Below are 26,262 nucleotides of genomic sequence, written 5' to 3' on the forward strand. Positions count from 1 at the left end.
GCCAGCTATGCTGAGGCATCATCTGCGGCTGGAGCCCCTGCCATTCCGGATGTCAATATGTTTTCACCAACATCTCCCTCAAGTTGCGCAACATCTTGCGACAAGAATGTGAGTCAAATTATTTCTCCAAGCGTAAATAATCTTGGTTCAGGCGTCCCTACAACAGTATTCAAATGTAATCTCTGCGAATACTTCGTTCAATCTAAAAGCGACATTGCGTCTCATATTGAGACGAGCACTCATGCGCTGAAGGTGATGAATTTATAAGTATACCAACCAATACGGCTGCTCTGCAGGCTTTCCAAACAGCTGTAGCAGCAGCTGCTCTAGCTGCAGTGCATCAAAGATGCGCTGCTATAAATCCACCGACCGTCGAGGAAGATAAGGACATAGATACGAATGTCAGTGACGGCCCTGTAGCCATTAAGCAAGAGCGCATCGAACAGGAAGTGGATCGTATGACATCAATGGAGGAAACTAAAGACTTGGCTTCTCAAGCGACGGAATCTGCAGCTCCAAAATCGTCTAAAGCTATAGAAGCTCAGATTGGGGTACAGTGTCCGCTGTGCCTCGAGAACCACTTCCGAGAAAAACAGTACTTGGAGGCCCATTTAACCAGTGTTCATAGCGTTACCAAAGATGGCCTTTCTCGGCTCTTACTTCTGGTGGATCAGAAAGCTTGGAAAAAAGAGAGAGAGCACAGATCTACCATGCCTCTCAGCTAAAACTCCATACGCAAATACAAATGCGCTAGAGAGATCACCAACACCTACTGAAAATACCAGCAATATTAGCCAAATTAAATCGACCTCAGCTAACCCAAACCTCCCAGTGGCTTTGCAAGGACTTTCCTGCCATCAGTGTGAGGCGAGCTTTAAGCACGAGGAACAGCTACTTCAGCATGCACAACAGAATCAGCATTATCCTTTGCAAAACGGGGAGTATTTGTGTCTTGCAACCAGCCACATCAGCCGTCCTTGCTTCATGAGCTTCAGGACATTGCAGCAATGGTCAGTCACTTTCAAGATTCACACATGAGCCTGGTTATCTCGGAGCGCCATGTCTACAAATATCGTTGCAAACAGTGCTCCTTGGCATTTAAAACCCAAGAAAAACTTACCACGCATATGCTCTACCACACCATGCGGGATGCCACAAAGTGCTCTCTTTGCCAACGCAACTTTCGCAGTACACAGGCGCTTCAGAAGCACATGGACCAAGCACACGCTGAGGAGGTAACCCCATCAACAAGAACAAACAGTCCTCATACGCCGATATTAAATACTGAGGAGACCCAACAGCATCTTCCATCGGAGTCCCATGGAGTAGAAAGAGGTAAAACCAATTCATTACTAACAAAATAAGAATTCCGATAGAAAAAAAACTTGATTTGTTTTAACAGTTGCAGTGAATGATGTCTCACAGCTTGAATTGGAGATGCAGCTAAACAAAGAAACCAGACAATTGTCACCAACTCCAATGTCTCTCGATCCCCAATCCCATCAGCAATACCTCGCTACTTTCGCGGCTTTGCTCAAACAACAGCAGTGTAACCCAGATGCCGGAGGCCTTCATCCCGAAGCTCTGTCGATGTCCGCCGGAGAGCTTTCCCATCACTTGCAGGTAGTTAAATTTTCCCAAGTGATTTGAATCCATAAAGGTCACACCGCTAATAAAAATAATTATTTAAGGGTCTACAAAATCTTCAGCATATGCAACAGCAATTTGGAGCCGTAGCTGCCGCATCAGGACTTTCAATTAACCCAGTTGATATGCTTAATATATGCAATTTCACCACTTGATGTCCCTTAACTTCATGAACTTAGCACCCCCCCTAGTATTCGGTGCCAATGCCACCGGCAACGCATTATCTGCGTCATCAGCACAAAATAACAGCATTACGAACTCCACCGCAACATCTGCTTTAGGACTAGGTGATACACACCTTACCAGTGGTGTCAGCTCCTTACCGGTAGATTCGGTTAAAGCTACCACAGTCCCAGCTCAAACTCAGCTCACTGTGAACGCAAACTCTCAGGTACAATATTAAGATAATAATTGTTAAACCAACATTCGAGACTAATGATTTTGAATAAGATTAAAACATATTGAGCCGTAAAACGTATTAATGTCAGGATAGGAGCGGCTGGATCGGACCAATTTTCGTTTATGTTTCAATTTTGGTTTTATTCTGATCAAAATCGGATGAAGCGGACTCCCTGTTACTCTACGAGTATAATAGATTCGTTGAAATGTATGTAACAGGTAGAAGGGAGCGCTTTTCACCCAATAATATATATATTCTTGATCAGGATCAATAGCGGAGTCGATCTGGCCATGCCCGCCAGTCGGTTCGTCCGTATGAGCGTCGAGATCTCAGGAACTATAAAAGCTGTACAGTTGAGATTAGTCAGGATTAGATTTAAATTCCAGAGACATAGACATGTTGACCCATGCCCATTCTAACTCCCACAAACTGCCCAGGACTGCTACTCCCACACTTTTGAAAAATCGATATACCAGAAATATGCGCTATCTTTCCATCCGTAAAAAGTTATATAAAATTATATGATTCTAGAGAAGAATTAGTGTAAGTGTAAAAGAAAAAATTAAAAAATTGGGACTGATTAACATCACCCACAAAAAAGATTAAAACAATTCTGTTAAAATACGCTTCGTTAAAAGATATTCCTAAAACAAGATTTCGGAGAACCTTTTAGATTTAACATCTTTGTCGGTTTGTTTGTTTGTTTGTCTGCCTGTAAACAAATTATAATTTAAACACGAAAAATAATTTTTTGTTTGATAGAGATAGAGATAATAGGGATTGTTTGATACAGATAACATTTTAGATCTAAACTAGATTCGCTTCCCATATTCCGTGTGGATAGAATTTTGAAGTGAAGAGTAAAATCTAATGAAATAAAAAATTTTCAAAATTGTGCGTCAGTGTGCTCGTGGTCAAATTATTTTGATCGATTAAAATGGTAAAAAAAAAATATAAAATTACAGTTCTGTACGCGTGGCGTAGTTCTCAAATAAGCTTATGCTTCGTCTATATAAACTGATGGAGGTACAGATTGAAATGGCCAGATCAACACGGCTGGTTATCGTGATCAATAATGTCTAGGATCAGAAAAGTTTCCTTTTATACGATACAAAACGGTTTTAACGGTTATTAGCTATTTTTATTTTATCGAATTTTTATTTTGATTTTTTTTCCAGCTGGCCAGCAACCAAAAACGAGCTCGAACACGTATTACAGATGATCAGCTAAAGATATTGCGGGCCCATTTCGATATAAATAATTCGCCAAGCGAAGAGAGCATTATGGAAATGTCTCAGAAAGCAAATTTACCAATGAAGGTAAGGCTGCTCAGGATTGAGTGATAGATCAGATAAACAAAATGTATTTTGCAGGTGGTTAAGCACTGGTTCCGGAACACGCTATTTAAAGAAAGACAACGCAATAAGGACTCTCCTTATAATTTTAATAATCCACCATCGACCACTCTGAATTTAGAAGAGTATGAACGTACAGGTCAAGCCAAAGTTACACCTTTAAATGACACTTGTAGCGTCGCAGTAACAGCGCCAATGTCTGCATCAACTATTTCATTACCACCATCTGGTAATACCAATTTAATCTCTAAGGAAAACTCAACTACGAAAGTACTTGCGGCGGGAAAAGTCCTAGCAACAGGACCTGTTACATTTCCTGCGACTGTTCCAGTTTCAACTCCTGTATCCCGTCCAGAATCAACGAACTCGAGCGGCAATATATCCGACTATTTAGGCAACAATATATTTTTCGGACAGCCCGGGGGCAAAGACCAGGTCTTACCATACTCTGTAGATGGGCAAATTAAATCAGAGCCGCAGGATGATATGATTGGTGCAAATGATTCTGCATACCAAACAAAGCCGCATTCAAATTTTAGCTTTTTAAGACACCAACAGGATCTTGCGGATCCCCCAGAACAGGGCTTGACAAATCAAAACGCGGATACAGTCCAGGACCAATCCCTACTAGCGGGCTCTGCTCTTGCATCACATTGTCAGAGGTCAACAGCAAATAAATATATTTGAAACTAAATCCGAAAGTGGGAGCTCCGATGTAATGTCACGCCCCCCTTCTCCGAGTTGTGGTGCTACCGGAAATATTTATGGCAGCATGAATGATTTAATTAACCAGCAATTGGAGAACATGGGTAGTAACATGGGACCACCAAAAAACTTGCAGATTATTGGAAAAACCTTTGAAAAGAACGTAGCTCCAGTGGCGACCACAGGCAGTGCTAGTACTCAGTTCGAAAGCAACTCTTCAAACTCATCGAGTTCCTCATCATCGACATCAGGCGGCAAGCGAGCTAATCGAACACGTTTTACAGACTACCAAATAAAGGTTTTGCAGGAGTTCTTCGAGAACAACTCATATCCAAAAGACAGCGATCTCGAATATTTAAGTAAGCTTTTGTTACTGTCTCCACGTGTTATAGTGGTTTGGTTTCAAAACGCCAGACAAAAGCAACGTAAGATTTATGAAAACCAGCCAAACAATTCCCTGTTCGAAAATGAGGAGACGAAAAAACAAAACATTAACTATGCGTGCAAAAAGTGTAACTTGGTATTTCAAAGGTACTACGAGCTAATACGTCATCAGAAAAATCACTGCTTCAAAGAGGAAAATAATAAAAAGTCTGCTAAGGCACAAATCGCTGCTGCTCAAATCGCACAGAATTTGAGCTCGGAGGACTCCAATTCTTCCATTGATATACACCATGTTGGCATTTGTCCACCAGGCTCAGCAGTTGTTTCGCAAACTCTGTCAACGCCGGGCTCGGCAGCTCCTCTGCCGGGACAGTATGCACAGCATTCATTTGGCGCATTACCCTCGCCACAGCATTTGTTTGCAAAGTCTTCTTCACTTACTTGACTTAGCCCATCCACGACTCCTACGCCGCCACATCGAGAACGCAGCAACAGTTTAGATCACCCTCAAAGACCTCCCAAGTTTGATTGCGACAAATGCGATCTAAGTTTAGCCACTTGGAAAAATTGCGAGAGCATCAACTATTACACCTGATGAATCAAGGAAGCATTTTTTCAGATGCTGGTCAGAGCTCTAACCCTGATGCCAATTTTGGACCGTTCGGCAGCATTTTGCAAAGTCTACAGCAAGCTGCAGCTCAACAGAAGCAGCCACACCATCAACCCACCGCCAACAAAAAAACGCAAATACTCGGACTGCTCTTCCAATGCAGATGAAATGCAGTCTTTGTCGGAGCATGAGGTTTCACAGAAAAAACACGAATTCCTGTACAAGTATTTTATGCAGAACGAAACGAGCCCAGAAGTAAAAAAACAGTTCCTCATGCAACAACAACATAAGAAATTAGAACAAGGAAACGAGTCCGATTTGAACTTGATTTCCTACTAACTTCTATCAACAGAGCGAATTAAAGAAAGTCAGTAGCTATGACTACTTACTACAGTACTATCGCACACATGAAGAGGCAAAATCTAGCCAACAGCAAATATTTAGCTCCAGTAAAAAGCCAACTATCGAGTTTCTACTTCAGTACTACCAACTTAATGAGTCGAAAAAGTTTTTCAGTTAGTTGCCTCGCCCCAAATAATCCCTGATCTCCCAGGCTACAAACCATCTTCGGGACTGCAAAAACCCGAGTCGGATGATGGCCCCCAATATTGGAGAAACATCATTGGAGCAGGCAACAGAACTACAACGAGAGGAACACCTATGCGTAGACAGGCCAAGCGCAAAAAACGACTTATCTATGAACAAGAACAAAGTGGAAAATATTAATAATAACAACATTAGCATTAGCGTGGGTCAAAGCGATTCAACCGAGACGAACGGTAGCCCTTCGGGAGAAACAAAAGAAGAGTTTCCGCAGGAACCTTCCTTAATAGCGATTGATGATGATAACAAGTATTTATGCACAACATCCAAACAAAACGATGAAAAGGAAAAGTCGCAGTACTTACATAATCTTGAAGACTTTCTGGATGCAACATGATAGAGAACAACTCTCAGACTTTAACTTTTAATGATGACGAAAAAGCATGCCAAAAAGATGAACCCATTCAAAATTCCAATGAAATGGAGAACGGTCCTCTGTGTCACCGGTTAACGTTTCATCTAAGCAAAATAAGCGCTTACGAACAACCATACTTCCGGAGCAATTAAACTTTTTGTATGAATGTTTATCAATCCGAATCAAATCCAAGCCGAAAAATGCTCGAAGAGATATCTAAGAAGTTAAACTTAAAGAAAACGCGTAGTTCAAGTAAGTACCATACTACATAGAAGTAACATAGAAGTCTACAGTCTTTTAAAATAGGCATTCAAATATAATAGTCAAAATATTTCTTTTGAAAATTACTGTTTTCCTTTATAAATATGATTTTGGCTGTTTTCTAGCAAGAAATTAAGCTTTATTCGTCACGCAAAGGCTTATATATTCTGTCAATAATTGTACCTTAAAAAAAAAAACTCATGTCTACGGAATAACTCTAGCCAAGTAGATTTGGCCAAGTCTGTCCGTCTGTCTGGCCGTCGGATTAGGGCCTGGATCAGGGGAGCTAGAAAGCTCAGATTAAGAGCGCCGATCGTAGTGACACATATTTTGCCCGCGTTTGTCACGCGCACAATATTTAATATTATACAATATTTATTTTAGCAGAGTCTAGCAAATTGACTATAGTGTTCTTCATTGTTATTTCAATAATTATTACTGCAGGGTATATTACTGCATTGGTTTGCCGAAGCTAGTTTGCTTTCTTGATTCTTATGTTATAAATATTAACCAAACACAGATACACTGATTTATATTTTCCTGTTATTAATTTTTTAATTTTATTTTTAGTGAAAATGCAACACATACCTATTAAATTATAGGCAACCAAATTAAAAACCGTTTTTTGGTTACACCTGATTTTTTTAAGTAGTGCTTTCCAGCTGGCTTAAAAGAACTAAAGGTAAATAATTCAAAACCTAGAACTGCTCTTAAGCTTATTTAAATGCCGAAATGGACACACATGCAATTACAAACGATACAACTATTTATTCTTTAAGGTCTGGTTTCAAAATTCACGGGCCAAAGACAAAAAATCAGAAATCAGCGACATTATGCACACATATCCGACGATAATAGCTACGATGGCTCTAGCGGGAAGGACGTTGCTAGCGACCCAAAATCCAATGGGCGTAAACGGCGTGGATACAGACCACGAAACAAATTTACAGGACTGTCAGGCTATGTCAAGTCAGTCAAGTGAACATCCGTAAGCATGCTTTTAGTGTCGAGCATATTTGCAAAATGAAGAAACTGCTCGATCAAACTACTGAGCTCTATGCACAGAGCAATGGCAGTGGAAGCGATGACAAACGAGTCTGACAGGGAAAAAAGATTTTATATTTATCTAAGGCATTTTTGTTCCAACAATGTTGTGTCAAACGCGACAAGCCACGCTATTCATGCACCTAGACAAGATTCAGATGCTATCGCCGAAGGGAACTGTATGCTTACCTATGACACTAATGGTGGGGATTCCAAGAGCCAAATCCAGCATAATTTGCCTAATGAAGTCGTCCCTGAGATGCACGTAAAATCGCTAGTAATCAGGAACTTATGCAGCAGCTATTTAAAACCGAAACCATCTCACCGGTAAGAGTTTCGGGAAGATAAAAAATCATCTATTTGATCTTATCTGTTGATCAGATTGACATATACCAATAAACCTTGTTTATTATTTTTCTAATACGTTAGCTGTCTGTTTTTTTGTAATTAAAAAAATTTTATTTTGGTTGCTGCCCACACCCAATTTGATAGTTGTTTCCAGAATATTCAAAATCAAATACCAGTAGGAATATATTCGTAACGCCTCGCAAATTGAAATTTACAAAATAGTTTTATACTAAAAACGAATATCTGTAAGCAAATAATGTATGTATGCCTGCGTGTGAAAAACTACAAAAGTATAGTTACAGAACTTATTACTCTTAGTGTGAGGTTTTTTTTTAAGTAAGTGCAGGAAAATGTCAGTTAGCAAGTAATTTTTCATTCGCACTTTAAGTGTCGAGGAAACACTACCTGTTACGTCTCCCTTAATCTCTCTTACGATTTGTCTCCAAAGTTACCTATTCCGATGCGTTTTTGATGCAACAGTAGCAAAATTATAGGCCTATTTAAAAAAATACCGCAAATTAAGATTTTGGTGCTACAAATACCGATATTGACACTTCATTAGTGCTTAAATAGCATTATATTATAAATGTATAAGCCAATAAACACAATAATCGAATCACATTAATATACTGAAAAATGTACAAAAATAAACATTTCATTTTATTCAAATTCTTTTATTACTGACTTGCGTTTTTATTGTTATTTAGTTGTTGTTTTAATAATACTTTGGTTTGTAAATTAATATTGAATACAAGTTTTCAGTTGGAGTAGTGTAACGCAATCATCTAATGATATATTCAATGGCTGATATCAGTGGCTAAATCAGTAACTCTTATTTTATTAGTTATAGGTGGAAAGTAAATCTGAGTGTTTATATGGCCTTATAACCGTGGATAGTGGTTAAAATGTAGGTAAGTTGGTCTACCCAAAATTTGTAATAACCCGTTAAAACATATTCTACCTTGCAGACTACAAAAGGATAAATATTTGCATATGAGACGCGAAAGATACGTACACTACAAAAATATGAACAGAAACAAACCAACTACGAAAACTGAAAGTTCCTATTTTAAAGAAATTTATAACCAACATTGATATTCCATCAATCAAATGAATATAATATAGATATGTAGGAAATTCTTGCGGAAACCTATTTCAACATTAGTAAGAATCTCTTAATTATACGGAAGTGTTCCTAACTATTCGAAATATAAATTAGCAATAAACTTAAGGTATACACAATTGAGGCAATCCTTAACAATTCAAGATGGAGGACATTTTCTTGATAAGTTAAAATAACAAGTAGCTCCAAACAGAAATATGATATTATATAGATGCATACATAATGAATTAGATTTAGTGAAATGTAAACTGAGTTCCTAGCATTTAATTGCTTTATGCCTTTGTTTTTTATATTAGAATGTAGCCAATGAATACTAAGATCTGCTTCAGTATGTCGAATATAAAAGCTGAAATATATACATGCGTGGTTCCTATTTATTTAGAAAAACTGTACATGATTAAAAGTATATTATTTACGTCACTATTATGCTGAGAAAATCGTGCCAATAATTTATTCAGCAATGCATACATGTTGCATTGAAACCACATATAATATACTCAAATTTTAACAAATTCCAATTTCCGAACGAAAAGAAAATGTTCCCCGTTTGAAAAATGAAGATCAGAGATATAATGAAAGGGGCTTTAGTTAAAACATGAATTTTGTTTCAACCTATGTCACAGTTGTTAAATAATTATTATGGCGTATTAAGCAATTCTTACACAGTTACAAAATTTTTTAATCTATTTTTTATTCCAATCATATATTTGTTTATAATTTAATTTTTAAGAAAAAACCAACGTAAAGTTCTAGGAGAGACAGGAGTTACTATTTCAAAATTGTATAACGTTTTTATCAAATCTTCCAATACAAAACTTAGAAATTAAAAGCAAAATCTCAGCTTGTATGGTACGTTAACTTACTTCTTTAATTTAAAGGTTCCTTGTCGATGTAACTAAACATAACTGGAAAGGAAACATATAGACCATAAATAGTTACAAGATTTTTAAAACAAAATAGTATTTGACTGATTTTACACAAAGAAAAAAAAAGAATTTGAAAAAACAGTCTTATATTTATATGATTCATTCTGCATCATGTATGGACATTTAACGTACTCTTTATGTATAAGTTTATTGTTAACGGCAATAAAATAAACATATGTTGCGAAACATAAGAAAATCTACTAAGAAGTTCCTATAGAATTTAATAAAAAGAAATAAAAATATATTTACTTGTAAGTTCAGGAATACTGTATATGACATTATTTTCTGTTCATCTCGCCTTAAATTTACGACAGGCAATTTATGTAGAAATAATTACATATGTCCATTCTAATGTTAGAATATTGCAAATATGTGAATGTTTGAAATCCCAAATTCAGTTTGTAAAAGAATTATTTTCATACATACGTACTTAGGCCTTCATAATTGCCAAAAAGCACAGATTTGCATATGTGGACAGAATACCAGACTATTTTATATTATTTATATAATATATATATAACATATAATATATATCATCATATATATATATATTATATATTATTATACATATACATATATAATATACATTAATACATTCAAATTATGACTTTGAAATAATCAACTTCAGTTTTTTCGAAAAAAAACAATCTTATTCAAATTTATAAAAAGCGACACCACAAATAATATGAGATTTTAAGATGATATCAAAACTTTCATTGCTCAATTGATAGCCACCATACATACAGATGTATGTACGTTTAAATATATAACATATCACAAATATAACTAAAACAAACTTGAAACTATTTTTTTCCTTTGTTTCTATGATATTTTTTTTTTAAAGTCAACGATCATATTTATTATTTATTTTTTATTGTAATTTTACATATATTTGTTGTGTTGAGTAATACTAAACACATTTTGCCCAGTTGTATGTTCTTAGTTTCTTCATTGAAATAATATTCACTATACAACAACAAATGTTTCTTATATTCAGTATAAAGTAAACAAAAGCGTATATGTTAATTTTATTGTCAACTTATGAATTAATCAGAGTTACTACAAATACTGGGTAAAACTTACAAAAGTAGGAAGTATAAACAAAAGAATATAAAGTTTCCTATATATTTAATAATTGGCAGATGTGCATATATTATAAAATTATAAATTAATAAAAATATGAACCAGAAACAGTTGTATTTTCTTGCGCGTATAACATCAGTGGAACACTTAATAATGCCAGTTATTTTCCCGATTTCGGGAGTACTAGATTCGTTGAGAAGTATGAAACAGAGTGGACCGATCCAATAAAGTCCGTGTATCTTTGTCGAACGCCTGTCCGTATTAAACATTGGATCTCAGGAACTAAGAAGACAAAGGTAAAGAGTTCACAATTCTCAGGGATTTCACAAAAAATGTTGAAATTTCTCGTTCGCATTTCCACTAGATGAGTAACGGGTATCTGATAAACGGTAACTCGACTATAGAGTTCTCCCTTTTGTTTATTTAAAATTTTTTTTTTTTAAACGAGCCTAACAATTTTTTTTTGTGGAAAAAAAATACGGTCGCAAAGTCTCCTTCACAGCGCGACAAATCTGACTGAAACCAATATACTCGTAGCCTTTATAAACGTTTAAGCATAGGAAAAAAATTGGCAGTGGCAATTAAACTTCCTTCCCGTGGCAAGACCACTTCACCTCACCTTCCTCCTTTGGTTCAGAAAAATTAAGACCATTAAAACTAATATATTTCACGTTACGTCATTTTGAACGTAAGACGTAAGACACGTAAGAAGTAAATACGTTATCAAAGTTCCCGCAAGGCTCCCGCAGCGATCCGATCCCTGGATGTGTGGCTTATGTGCAAAGCCTCTTTTGAAACTATTTAACCTTATCTCTGGAAACTTCACAGTTCCCTTATATATGGAATGAGACCTTTATGATCCCAATTAAATATTATCTTTAGGCTTCACAAATAATTTTCAACAGATTTCATCTACACCGACTTTAGTAAAGCATAGGACACTTTTAATCATTCACTTTTGGAAAGAAAATTTGATTTATTAGGTTTCATGGTTCAGCTTTTAAATTGGGTTTTAAGTTGTTTGAATAGCAGGGACGCAATGTAACGTTATAAACTTAATGGCTTCAAGTGTAAAGTTATGACCCTTTTGTCGTGTCAACACAATAAACGAGACTTATGCTCTAAGTGAGTGCTCTGTTGATGATCTTGTTCTTCTAGATCCTAAACTAAAGACCCTAAATTGGGATGCAGACTAATGTTAATAAACTTGCCTTCCGTGAGTAACCGTAGAACAGTATTTATTTGTAATCTTACACGTAGTGAAGTTGATAGTCGCGACTTGCTTAGTCCGGCTAAACTGGTCTGTTCCAGAACAGTAACTAGAAATTGCGTACCCCTTATATTAAATCATTGTAGATCTAACTATAAGTATTGTATCCTGACTATAATAGACTGCATCCTCTTATATATATTTCTGACTCTGCCGGTCTTAAGGCGATCATAACCAACCTTTTTAACGCATAATTAGATCTTACTCATATTTATATATTGTCTCGTAATCCGCGTCTATCTTATCGCGAATCGCGGTTGGGCGGTAGGTGTGGACGTGAGACCCGCGCAAAAAAAGTCGATCAGCAATTAAATCATTTTTCATTCTTGGTTTAATAAAGAGATGACACACCAAAGAAGATAATGGTTTTCAGTCTGTCTGTTGTAAGTATTCAAGTGCTTTGATTAATTTTACCGTGCTTAACAGTGAATATTTTTTTTTTTAAATTCGGTTATACAAGCGTAAAAACACTTCCTCGCAATTATAGATTCATTGAAAGTATGTAACGGACAGAAGAAAGCGATTCCGACCGTATAAAGTATAAATGTATGTATATTCTTGATCAGGATCAATAACCGAGTCGATCTGGCCATGTCAGTCTGTCGTCTGTACGTCCGTATGAACACCGAGATCTCAGGAACTACAAAAGCTAGCAAGTTGAGATAAGGCATGCAGAGACGTAGACGCAGCGTAAGTTTGTTAACGCACAACGCAACGCACTTTTAAACGCAATTTCTACCGATATTCCAGAAAATCAAGAAATTTTTTGTTCGCTTTTCTACTAGCTGAGTAACGGGTATCTGATAGTTGGGAAACTCGACTATTGCATTCTAATCTTGTTTCAAAATACGACGGTAACAATCGTATTATAGCTAATACAAAATGGGAAGTGGTTTTGGACGTTAAGTCAATTTTAATAATCCGAAATGTGAAAAACACACCATCACACATCGAATTTGACTTACCAAATACAAATTAAAAATTAAAAAAATTTTTCGCGCACAATCTATTAAAATTTTTACGGGGACTTCAGCCTTGGCCGTCCACAGTATATTATATTAAATATTTGCTTACACGAAATATATACAATTTGACACAGTCTTCAGAATTACTTACAATCATACGTATATATTTATGTCTCATTAATAGCAAGCATAATACGCTTTTGAAGTATAATGCTAGTTTTTCTTTACCGCTTTGAATAAAATTATTGTTGTAATATTATCGGGTAGAAATCTTTCTATTTGTTAATTTATAAAGTAACAGAAATAATCAGAGAATAAAATAACACGTTACAATATATCTATGCTCATGTTTGTTTATGCATAAAACCTAAATAAAAAATACAACAACCGTTAACGCTTATAAGCTAAGCGGACACACAGACGGAAATGGCCAGATCGGCTCAACTATGGAATCTGATTAAGAATATATACTGCAGTATATATACTGCCATCCGCAGGATTACATACTTTATAGGATTTGGAACGGTTTCTTATACATGTTTCATTCATTTTAACGAAACTCGTAAACCTTTTTATTCTACAAGTAACCTATGGCAGCTATATGATACGGTCGCCCGATTTTATTGTCATAAAACTGGTGTATACCAGATTATAACAATTATGATAAAAAACGACAAAAGTCCATTTATTTTCTACTGTTCATTTGTATACTATATACATACTGATCAAGAATATACAATTTTCCCTCTGCAAAAATATAAAAAAAAAGCTTGTCACTGAACAAATTTGTATTTAAAATCCCGTTCTAAGTGTCCGAAAAAACCCTGTACACATTTGAACTATGAATTTTTTTTTCATTATAGAAAAACGAATTGCTTTCGAACTGCATGGTTATATATAGACCTTATAGAATCGAAGCATATTATAAAATCACAGGTAACAGATTTGTTAGATGTGAGTTGAAAGTGTTAAATTTATTAAAACAAAAATCTTGTATTACTTTAATGTTGTTTATTACTATTTATTTTAAGTCTTCCACAAAAACCGGAGTTTACAATAGTTTTACGCGTAAATAAGTTTAGGGTACGAAATAAAATTGGTAGTATAACGAAAGTTTAATAACAAAAAATTTAAATTTTTATTATATCGAGAGTTCATTTGGTCCACTTTAAAATTGTGAAATATTTCCGTTTATTTATTGCACCCTTTAAAACTGTTTTTACCGATAGTTATCTTATGAATTATTTTAATTAGTTTAATATAGTTAAGTTAAATATGTACAAAACCAAAAATTATGTAAGGTTACAATAAAATAATTTATTCTATAAACCTAAAAAAATGATGTAATATTATTAAAATTCCCAATATGCACAACAATTGCATATACTTTTGAAGATGTAGTAAACTAAATTAAACAAACATTATTATGTATTTATATACATTAAATTTCTTTAATAGCCTATGCTTAAAACTTATATCAATGTTTGTTTTTTGATTACAACACCGATAAGACTTATGTCGAAAAGACTTACTTGGTTATCTGGTTAACTCAAAATAATTGGTTATTCTATTGCAAAAATATTCATTTAAAAAAAAGGATAAACCATATTAAGAAAAATTATACCCATACCCATGCCCAGGCTATAGTAAACGCATTTGAAAATTATGTGGATTATTTAAAGTATTCAATATAGACATATAAATAACCATTGGCACGAAATTAATTTAAAAAAAAGGAGATATACAAGTCTCATTATGCGTACAAATATAAAATATGCAATATTTTTATGTTGGAGTTTACTTTGATTTGCTAGCGTTAAGATAATTCTTTCCTTCCGTTTGTCTCTGCAGAATTACACTGTATTACAAAATGATACATTTGTTAAATAAAATTTATGGGAAATTTATGATTAACAAAACCCGAATTCTAAATGAGTTCAAAAAAAATTCCTAATCTAACCATTTTTAATCGCAAATTTTTGTTATTTTACATCTGTGGGTTCGTGTAACTTTTTAGCTTTTCAAAGAGTGTTCCAAATTAATTTTATGATTTTTTTAAAGCTGATATTACCCAAAAAACCAATGCTTATTACTGTCAAATAAATACATGAAATTCATTGTACAGGTAACGTTATGTGTCGTGTACGTGTGTGTTGCTAATATCTCCGTAAGAAATTGCATCATAAATGAAAACAATAAAAATGCATATCAATTTCTGGTGTGAAAACAGCTGTTGAATATAACTGGTTGACAACTGTAAAATATAGTGCTAGTGGGCTACAGATTCAAGTATGTCTCTGTTTTGTATATGGTTTTAAAACTTTATTAAATACTAATAAGTTTCGCAATATTTGTGTGAGAAAAATAATGTATGCTTAAATGATTTATATTAAGTACAAACAATTGTTTCGGGATCGTATTTTCCTGTAAGTTACGTATATAATTTAAGTAACCATTATCATATGAAGTATTTTGTAATTTTAGAAAGTAAAGCTAAATAATTAGATTAGGCGGAGTCTTTGGTTATCTTATTATATATAAGATCTAAAAATCCTTAAAGTAAAATCGGCAAAGCCGGAGATTGATAAATATTGCTGAGATGCGGCGGGACGCAAAATCGTAAAAGATTTTACATTCACATCAAGTCGCTGTATTCGGGTCGTTGCGATTAAATCAGTTGCAGTGATTTCTCCTCCTCTTCTTTGAATTAAAAACCGCCGTATCCACTTATGTCGGACGGTTTTTAAGTGATCAAACACAGTCAAATGGTGTGAGGGATGACTATGTGGGTGAGTATGAGGATGAGTGTAGCTTGGGTAGTTTGCTTGGTGTGGGCGTATGACATATGGGTGGTGTCCAAAGGGATAATTTGGACTCGGAACATGTAAAGTTGCAGTGCTAGTTGGCCCAGTAGTCTGAACGCTACTGCCCAGACTGTAGTGACCGTGTGTTCCTGAATATTCTCCTGTATTATGCTGTTGGGTGGGATCCATACGCAGGGCCGTACATCGAATTTACATTTAACGGAAGAGATATGTGCCATGTGGTGCGCTTGGTCCACATACATCGGATGCGGATGTGAGTGAGGTGGATGAGGATGGAAATCGTATGAAGACTAGGCTCAGAATTATTCAACATTCGTGCCTAGGCCGCTACCAATCAGTTGAGGTGCATGATGATGATAACCCGATTGATTATGAATGGGATAGTCAATATTGTGCCAAAATTATTGGTATTATGGCTACTTTCATTGTTTCCCTTTGTTTCTCCGTTACCATATAAAGCTGCGTTGTCAGTTCTTGCAGACGAAGCAGAAGCGGCTAGACTTTTTACCGAGAAATTGTTATTGCTTACATTGCTATTCTCTCTTGTAGCTCTACAAGATTCTCTCCTGTGCGGAGGTGCTCTTGATTGCATTGCTTTAGTTGCTGCTGTTGATTTTGTTGATGTTTGTGGCTGATGTGGTTCAAGCTGATGCTGCTGATGTGGATGCTGGTGGTGCTGCAAGCTCAAGAGACGGCTTTCAACAGCAGCCGCCTGCTGCCGCTACTGTCGCTGATGGTATATTGCTGCAATCCTGCTCTCTTATTGCTGGTATTTGATCAACCAGCGATTCGAGTCCACATAAGCTTTTATGAGCGACATCTGAACCGATGTGTCCTGATGGAGAGGAATTATGATGGGTTTTGATTTCCCAGTCGTGGACTCAATTCCTGGTGGTGAGCGGAGATCACCATATAAGGATTTGAATTCTGTTCTTCGTAACGCTGCCAGTTCTCCCGCCTGCTCCTGATGGAAATGCTGCATAGGGGGATGATGTTGCCGGTGTGTCAGTTTTTGTGCTGGTTGATTACTTTGGTGTGGATGCGGCGAAAGCCAGTGCTGATAATGTTCGTGAGGATGAGCTGTGTTCGCCTCGGTATCAGGTGTGGGGCTATCATACTGGACCTTTTCCATTATTTCAGGGTGCTGATGATCCAAATCAACGGCTTTATTATGCTCCCGTGAGCCCACTTGGGTGTCTGAGTGTTCGTCTGGTGCATCGAAAATCGACAGCTGAACACATATTTGGCGAACTCGGAGGGAGGAGTTTCACCCAAGTGCGGATGCACAGGCATATCTAGTCCACCGTCCAGGTTTCCATGCTGGGATTGCTTCTGTGGAGGATTGATGGTCGTTTTGCGTATCGATAACGGGCGACGTACCACTGAGCCACTTGCCCTACCGGTGGAGTTCCATGTCCATGCACTTGAGTGTAATTGCAGTTAAGGGCAGGAGAGGCCATTGGTGATGCCGATGCTGTGTACAATAGGTGCGACGGTGGGGGGGGTATTGTACAAACTAGGCGGCATTTGATGACTGCTCTGCGGAGACGCTTGCTATATGCTCCATGGAGAGCGGATGCATTGCACTTGCCGACAATCCTGCTGTCGTGTTTATATTGGTGTTACCGTGTTGCAGTTGTTTAACTGTCAACATGTTTGTCTATTGCGGGTTTAAGTTTCTTGGCCTACCTCTCTTCTTTTTTGGTGTTTCAATGCTGCCCACTGGCAGATATCACCGAAAGGTTTAGAATATTATTAAATTCGGGATGGGGTATATGCCTGTCCGGCCATAGCAACTTTTCCACCCACGGAATGATCAATAACATCTTGTCCCTTTATCTTTTTTGGACGGCCCCTTTTTTTCTTCTCCAGTGGTTGCTGCGGCAATGGCTGCTGAGAACCGAACACGGATAAGTAATTGTTTTCATTAATTGAAGGATTGAGATTAGACACTGGCTGTAATGGTCTTTTTTTCTCCCGTATAGGAAAACGATTCCCCATCAGTTGCATTACTTGAAGATGACACAGTGGGAGGCATTTTGAGACATCATTTTTTCAGATTGAACCTGATCTGACTCCTCGGCGACAATCCCACACTTCGTATCCCCTGCGATTGAACCACTGCAGTTACTTACTAATGTTAAACTGGATAGATGATCGCCAAGAGAAGTCTGAAGTGTTTGCTTGATTTTACCACTGATTTCGCCCTGTTGCTGTTCGGTACATTGACGGATCCTTTGATCCGTAAACACGCACTCTGATTCATCGATATGGGGTATCTGTCCGTTCAGAAAGTCACGAAACTTTTTCAAAGCCGCATAAAACGGTACTTTGTCAGCGGCGCGCGGCAACTGGGCGCAATCGTGCTGATGATGATGGCATCACCCAAATGAACTGAAATATAAAAAATTATATTTAATAGTGTTTGGGAAAGCATATTAGGCATTTATCAAACAACAAAGGAACATAGCTTCGGCAATGTAACGCTCACATACCCTTGCAGTAACTATGTTTTCACAAAAACAAAAAAGTACGATAGTACGAATGCCCTTGAAATAATTATGTATTTAAAAAACACTTTTGCATTCCGAATAAGATGCCTTTATAATTAAAAACAAAAGATTTCTTTTCTATTATTATATCCGTTACTATTTGAGCAAGAGGCTTCGTTGGTAAGTTTGTAAACATATAGAAGGAAGCGTTTCCGGTTCTGTGAAGTAAAAAACACACTTAAAAAATGTTCGATTTCATAAAAATGAAAAAACTTAAAACATTTTTTATAAGTGTGGGCGTGAGAATTTGTGCAATTTGTGGGCGTAACAAACATTTGGAAAAAAACTTGCTGCGTCTAAGTCTCTGGAAGCTGCTTGCTTAAAACTCAAACATTCTAGCTTTTGTAGTTCCTGAGATCGAAGCGTTCATACTGACAGACGGACCGATATCGTCTTGGCTATTGATCCTGATCCAGAACCCATACTTCATATGATCGGAAACGTTTCCTTCTGCCTTTACATACTTTTAGTATATGGGTATGACAACTAACAGGAAAATAAAAAATGATGTTCAGTTCTCGAAAAACAAACAGACACGGCAAAAAACGGATCGAAGACACGTGCCAAAGGCCACAGAACGCAGAGCTATTTCCTATGCCAGCCTATTGGGACGCTACCAAACACTGATATAAAATAATGAAAATTTTAGAATTTTAAGTACAGAATTTTTTGTTTTTAAATTGCAAAAAATCTACAAATGATATGTATATAATTTGAGAGTAATATCTCCAAAATTCATTGAATTCGGATTAAAAACCTTAAAACAACCCTAAAAATACAACATTTTGTTTCGAATACTTTTATAATACAAACTACAAGCTAATAAATAAAACGCTATAATTGAATTCGTCGACTGTTAGATCCGTTACTCAGATAAAGTCGCGGCCCTGGAGAAATTGCATTTGGCAGTTCGATAGGAAATGCTTGTCCGTGACAATTTGAAAAAAAAGTTTTTTTTATTTTATATTAACGTTCTTGAAGATCCGAAAACCATCGATATAAAAAACATCGGTTAGTGATCATGATGGTGAAGATATACGAGTATACTTTGACGTGGGAAATATTTCATTCAACCTGTTACATACTATTGAACAGAACAGAAGCCATATAAATTTCTTAGGTGCTATTAAATTAATTAGCATGGTAATAAGAAACAAAAACTATTAATTTAACCAAATATTGAAAAAGAACTAATTTGGTGAAAAAAATGTAAACAAAAATGGCTCTGAAAAATGGTATACTAGGTGTTGGAATTAATTTCGCATCTTTTTTTTTTTTTTGCAAAGTTTCGTCATCTATTATGAGGGTATCATTACTGTAGAATCATTCAAAATATTGTCCATCGTTATCTGCAGCCTTTTACCCATTTTTCTGGTAAAGCTCTTATTCTTCTTATTTCTTTATTTCTTAAGAAAATTAAATAACGTCCATTTGATCCCACGAAATCTTCATCTTCGAACTTTTCGGTTGTCCATGACGTTATTTGTCTTCCAAGTCAAATTTCTACTATTAAACCACACAAAACCACCTTCTGCATGTTTGCTCAGCGAGAGCATATTCACCGTATACTTGCAACCAAAATACGATAACTTTCGTGGCACTTTTCTCCATGTTAACATAATGAAGTAACACTCCCCGCAAAAACAATTTTCAGCACAAACAATTGCTATGAACACAATAACGAAATGTTATATATACTGGTAATATACTGTAAAGAAGCGCTATGTCAGCAGCTTCCAGAAGAGTATTTGCTTATGTATGTGTGGCTATGAATAGTTGGCTAGCGCCATCAAAAACGATACGAATTTATTTTTTTTTGCTTATTTATATTTATATTATTTTATATTTATTATTATATTTATTTGCTTTTTGTATGTGTGGCTATGAATAGTTGGCTAGCGCCATCAAAAACGATACGAATTTATTCCAACACCTTATAATTAGAAATTTCGACGAGTTCGAACTGAAAGTATAAAAGTAATATAACAAAATATCTTAGAAATTATTTGTTGGTTTCTTGCTATTCCGATTTTAGCCCTTGCAAACTAATGCTATTCGACAAAAATACTTACTGTATCAGTGCCATCGACGCGATCAGGTTTGGCGACCAAAGTGAAATTCCTTTTTTTTCCCGAAAAACTTCAAATATTAGTTTGCCATTAAATACGGCTACTTTTGGTCGAACCTTTGAAGTTTCTCCAGCAAAATTCGGCTTCCCTCTTTTATCTCCTTCCTTGTAAGGTCAGCAGATCCTTTCGTGGCTCGAGCCACCATATTGGTGAATCCTATTCCTTGTTTTATCAGCAGGTGATCTTCATCAGCACTCATCTGCTCCTGAGTAAGTCCCGCTAAGTACAGGACACTTCCAAAAGTGATTGCCTGGACCTGCGTAGTGGTGTCCCTTGTACGCTGCAAATAACCCAGGATTTATTCCGACCTGTAATGCGGAAAAGAAAAAAACTATTAAAATTGTTCTTTGTATGTCAATTTTAATTTTTTGGCATTTGTAACCCGAAATTTACAAACTCACTATAACTATATCAAGGTTATCACATAGATGATCTGGAATTGTCCGTTTAATCACTTCTTCTTCAGACATTCCATTAAATCTGTCATGTTTTTTGCGTTCCTTGGTTTTACGAGCTTGATCCCCAGAGCCATCTTCGCAGCCTGCTCTGCCATCAGATAACCTAGAAAATAAAATATTAATATATTTTTATAACAACACAAAAGCAAAACACAGCAATGCTTTGTTTTTGTCGATCTTTTCTGTATTATTACAAATTAAAAAGAAAAACAATGTAGTCGAGATTCTGGTCGTTTATATGAATCTCTTTTAAGCTCTTAAACTAACCTGCAAGTCAGATTGACCACCAAGATCACTAGTATTATATATAAGACAATTAAATGGGCAAATACTTCAGTTTTCTCTAAAAATCTTAAAACGATTGATCCCTTAAACGCAAACAGCGCACAAACTACCTTGAGTGAGCTTAGTTGACACCGCCATGCATGAGGTGTGGTGCCAATACCTGCCATGACAGCCTTCCTCGACATTGAGGGAGATGTCAGAATCGAATCGACGACCGACTCTCTTCCATTACTTTATGAGTATGGGGTATACAAAGACTGCAGCTGATGTTATACTTATAAGCCAAATCTCTATACAATACCGACTTTATATGACGGCTACATGCTTAGATGTTGGTAGGTCGTGAACGACCTTCTGATTAAGATCTGAAATTGGCATACATGGTTATGCGGATGTCCTTGTCATTCTGATAACGGAAAAAGTTTCTTTTTTATAATCAGCGGACCTAAGAATCTTACCTATAAAAAATCCACATAGAATGCGATTAGTTTTCTTCGGAATTTGGTTAGGATAGTTCTATTCTTCGATTTCCCCTAGAGTGTATTGGAAACAAACAATTCTTCCCAATCACAGAACGCATTTAAAATCTTTACGGAATAGATAGAAGACCTGATGCACAGGTAACAACTAACTCAACTCAGCTTCCCAAAACATTTCCTCAAGCATTTTTCTTGATAAAACACATTTATAGAGGAATTAATTATACTCGGGTTGTCTGTCCGTCCAATCGTATGAACGGCCAGATCTCGGGAACTTTAAAAGCTTGAAGGCTGAGATTATACATTCAGATTTCTAGAAGTATTAAGCAGCGCAAAGTTTGTTTCAGAACATTGGCCACGACCACTCTAACGCCCACTAACCGCCAAAACTTCCGAAAATGCTGAGAAATAAATGGTTAGGTTTCCGAAAACTATTTTATTTAATGAAAAAATTGTGCGAAACGTTGAAGCGTGGGAACTTATAATCCTGACAAACCGATTTGCAAATGAACCGAAGGACGAAAATTTTCTTATTCTCCCGAAGCTAGCACACGACCGCTACTCCACAGGCAGTTACATATATTGCTAATGAGTCTCTGATTTCATGGAACATGGTACGCCGTAAAATCCTAATGTATTAAAAACTTCGCCAGTTTATAAAAAATGTTCAAATGTGTTGGCGTGGCGGTTTTGAGCGGTTTTGTGGGCGGTAAGTGATAGAAATTGGAAAGATAGAAATAAAAGGAAAAAAAATTAAAAATTTTCAAAAGTGTGGGCGCGGCCGTTTTAGCGTGGCAAAAAGTTTTTATAGTTTCCGAGAGATAGCCAGGCCGACTTGACTATTGATCTTGATTTTGTATATACATTATAAGGTCGGAAATACTTTCTTCTACCTGTTCATCACTTCTCAACAGAGAACCCTATTCTGTAAATATCTACAAGAAAGCATTGTGCATTTGATTTGTTTCCAAATAATGCTCTAGCGTGGTAAATTTGATCTATCTTCAGCTGTTAAATTGATCCTAGCAATTAAAGGAATCCCATTAATTGTATTAATTTACTTCCTGCTAAAAGCAACCTCCTTACGTGTACATTTGTGGCCTGTATTAATCTGAAACTCTAATAATTTCCGTATGAAACTGGGAAGTAATCATACTGTTGCTTGGGCTCGTATGTATATGCTAAGAAAGTTATATCAACTTACTTTGTTGCTCGGCTGGAATTGTCATTTGTGTGGTATCAGTACTATCAGGCAACTAGCTTTTTTTGCGGCCCTCTTTTTTTCCGGCATTGGCTTGGAATTGGAATTTATGGCGCGCTGAGGAGCTATCAGTTTGATCCAAAATAGCTGTACTTTGTTGACTGTGTCCGATATATTTCTCCCGCTTAGACATTCGGGAGTTTCATTTGATACTAAATCCCATATCGCCCCGGCCCGGTTGGGACAGGCTCCAAATGGCGATGTGATGGTGAATGCATGTTTTCAAACTCCTCACCCATAAAACTGTAGGGAATCGACAACAGATGCATGACTTGAGCATCGAGTGCCCCCACTCAGTTCTAGATGAGACTGGGAGGCAAGAACATGTCCTTGGCTACCGTTCGATGAGCAAGCATTTGGGTCAGTGTGAGATTCACCGCAGTGTGGAACTTTGTCAATTGTAATCATCAGGCTTCATCTGGTTTTGCGGCATTAGCACGATATTCGGATGTTGCATTTGATGCTGAGGAGTAACGGAGTGTGTGGACGAAACTATGAGAATTTGGTGTTAAAACGTCGCCAGCACTTGTCTCATAACCATCATCTTGATTCTCAGGTTTTGTGTTGGTTGGAGAAAGGGTTCTGAGAAATTAAAAATAAATATTAAAATTTAAAATCTAAATTTGAAGATATATAACGTTATTTGTACATGTATTGAGCTGTCAACTGATTTTGTTAAATCTTATATAATAAAGCTCTTAAGACTATAGACACTACATTGTTGATTCTTATTAGCCCAATTGTAGTGGTTCATAGTGTTTCTGCACGTGGGGCTGACTATTAAATATATTTAAGTCTACGAGTTGATTTTCAAAAAATTTAATTAAAATAATATTGAATTAAAAAAAGTCTTTTAAATCCTAACAATAAATACTAGTTATCACATTATTACTTTTAATAACCAACATTAATTTCGTAGTCGAAATGTATGCCTCCAAATTCTTCTAGCTTTTTGCTTATAAAACTCTAATTATACAAATGTAAACCATCTTATTTTCATTTTAACCATCCTATATAAATGTTGCAACGAAATAACAAATAATTTATATAATTTCCTGAATTAGTTTCAGCAAACTTATAGCCTCAAGCCTTGAATCGGAGATAAAAGATCACAAAATGTCAAGAAATTTAAAAATAATAAGAGATTTCGTAGAAAATTCGTATTGAACATTGCCTGACAATGTGCAAATACTTTTGAGCTTGTGTAACTACTTACAATTTAAAGGCATGGTTGGGTTCCTCATGAAAATCATCCATAATAAGATCATGATAGTTTTCGCGCAATGGCAATCGTTGCTGTGTCTGTTGAGTGGGTGCTGATGGATTTGCCTGTGACAAATGATGTGTTGGGAATAGGATAGTAGATTGGTGTAAATGCCCGTGGCGATCCATTAGGTTGCTGGTGAGGTGGCTGCTGTTGGTTATGACGTTGGTGATGCTCAGTTTGATGGGCACCAAACATTGGAGAAATTTTGATAATGAGCTACATAACCAGCATAACTTGCAGGCTGCTGATGGCGAGGACTGTGTTCATGTATGATTTGTTGATGCTGATTTTGAAGAAGGTGCTGCGGTTGCATCATTTGGGCATAAAAAATTATTGTGCAACTGGACTGTCCATATTAGAAGTCGCTTCTGATTGGCCAAATTGGCCCGAAGGAGCAATATTATGGTGATCCTGCAATGGAATTGGAATAGCTTGTAAAAATGAACTAGGGCTTTCTTTTCTCGATTTGAAGCAAAAGTTCGGAGTGACGACTCTGATGCTGATGGGTGGTATGACAGCTCCGAGCTTACATTCATAGCTCTTGCTTAGTGTCGCCTCGATTCTGTTTCCTGTGTGTTGTTGCCCTTGGCCGGGACTGGTCATGGTGAGGCGTCCATAAAGACGCCCTTCGATCATCCAGCAAAATATCACCTGTTGCTCTCGTTACTACTAACTTAGTAGGAATTCTTAAGTTCAAATTGGGAAGAGTCATTTGCACAACCACACAATTTTATCATTTGCTAATATACTTGTGGAACTAGTAGAGTTATACAGACCAGCCGTACTGTATTGCAATTTGTTATCAATAGTTGAAAGACGATCTAGTCGAGGATTCGCCTAGAGTGCCAGCCTGGGCTCTTCAGATTGCCTGCCCGGTGGGCTCGACGAAGAGGTCTGAGGTGCTGGAACGACTAATTCCACACTAGTAACCAGTGCCTGCTCTGGTGGCATATAGCAGGTCGTTATCGAATGGCACTATTTTTCAGGACTTTTTCTTTTTGAATTGCCTATAGACATTGGTTCCCTTCAATGACACTCTTACTGTTGCCTTTCAAATGCTTCTCCATTTCGGGATATTCATTTGACTTGATGTCTGACATTTTTGTTTTCTGATCCATATCGGACTCGTCTTTTGGATTGTCCACATCATTGTTTTTAATGCTGTTGTGTTCAAGAATGGACAAGCTTTAGTCGTTTTGCGATTATTCGGCGGCCAGAGACATACTTGCCTGATTCAATTGTTGCCATTTTCTAAATTAATTAGGTATGGTGTTAATGGCATCAATGTCAGTACGGTCCCGTCCTCAGGTCCCGAACTTACATCCACCTCTGATGCCATTACTGTTGCAAATAGGTTTTACTGCCTTCTGAAACTATTGCTTGCTCAGACAAAACAAAGTTGAAAGTTTGCAGAACCTTTATGGTAATATTTTGAGGTTGCAAATGATCTAGCTGCTTGTATTACAGCTATTCGTAAGACTAATGAAGCTACTGTAGGCTTATATGTTGAAGGAGGAACTACTTAACATGGGAATGCTTCCACTTTCCTCTTGCATATCCTATTTAATAACCGTCCATTTAGGAAGAATATCTATATAAATCACTTCCAGAAGCATCCTCATCAATATATTTATTCGATTAAATGAACAATTTCGTAGGTTCGGAAAATTATTTTGTAAACCGTGTTAGGTGCCAGATGCGCTATAAGCTTGCCTAAAATAAATAACACAAGCCAGTTAATTAGAAGAAATAAAGGAATATAATATGATTGTAAATGCTCATAACCCAACTTCCAATTTTATTTAATCCTTCATGCAATGCTGATAGACCTTTCTGTCCATTTCCCATAAGTCTTATTATATAGTAGAGTCCCTCACAACCGAATACTCGTAACTCGATTACAATAATCGTCGTAATTTGACTTATT

At 36.5% G+C, this 26,262-nt stretch overlaps 2 pseudogenes; one reads left to right on the forward strand and one right to left on the reverse strand.

Moving 5' to 3' along the window:
• The first annotated feature begins 3 nt into the window (after positions 1–3).
• On the forward strand, positions 4–7,935 carry LOC113564705 (annotated as a pseudogene).
• Positions 7,936–15,713: 7,778 nt separating this feature from the next.
• Positions 15,714–25,991, reverse strand: LOC113564706 (annotated as a pseudogene).
• Positions 25,992–26,262: the final 271 nt, after the last annotated feature.

This window comes from Drosophila erecta, unplaced genomic scaffold (genome assembly GCF_003286155.1).
Source record: "Drosophila erecta strain 14021-0224.00,06,07 unplaced genomic scaffold, DereRS2 tig00000343-arrow-arrow-pilon, whole genome shotgun sequence".
Lineage (NCBI taxonomy): Eukaryota > Metazoa > Arthropoda > Insecta > Diptera > Drosophilidae > Drosophila > Drosophila erecta.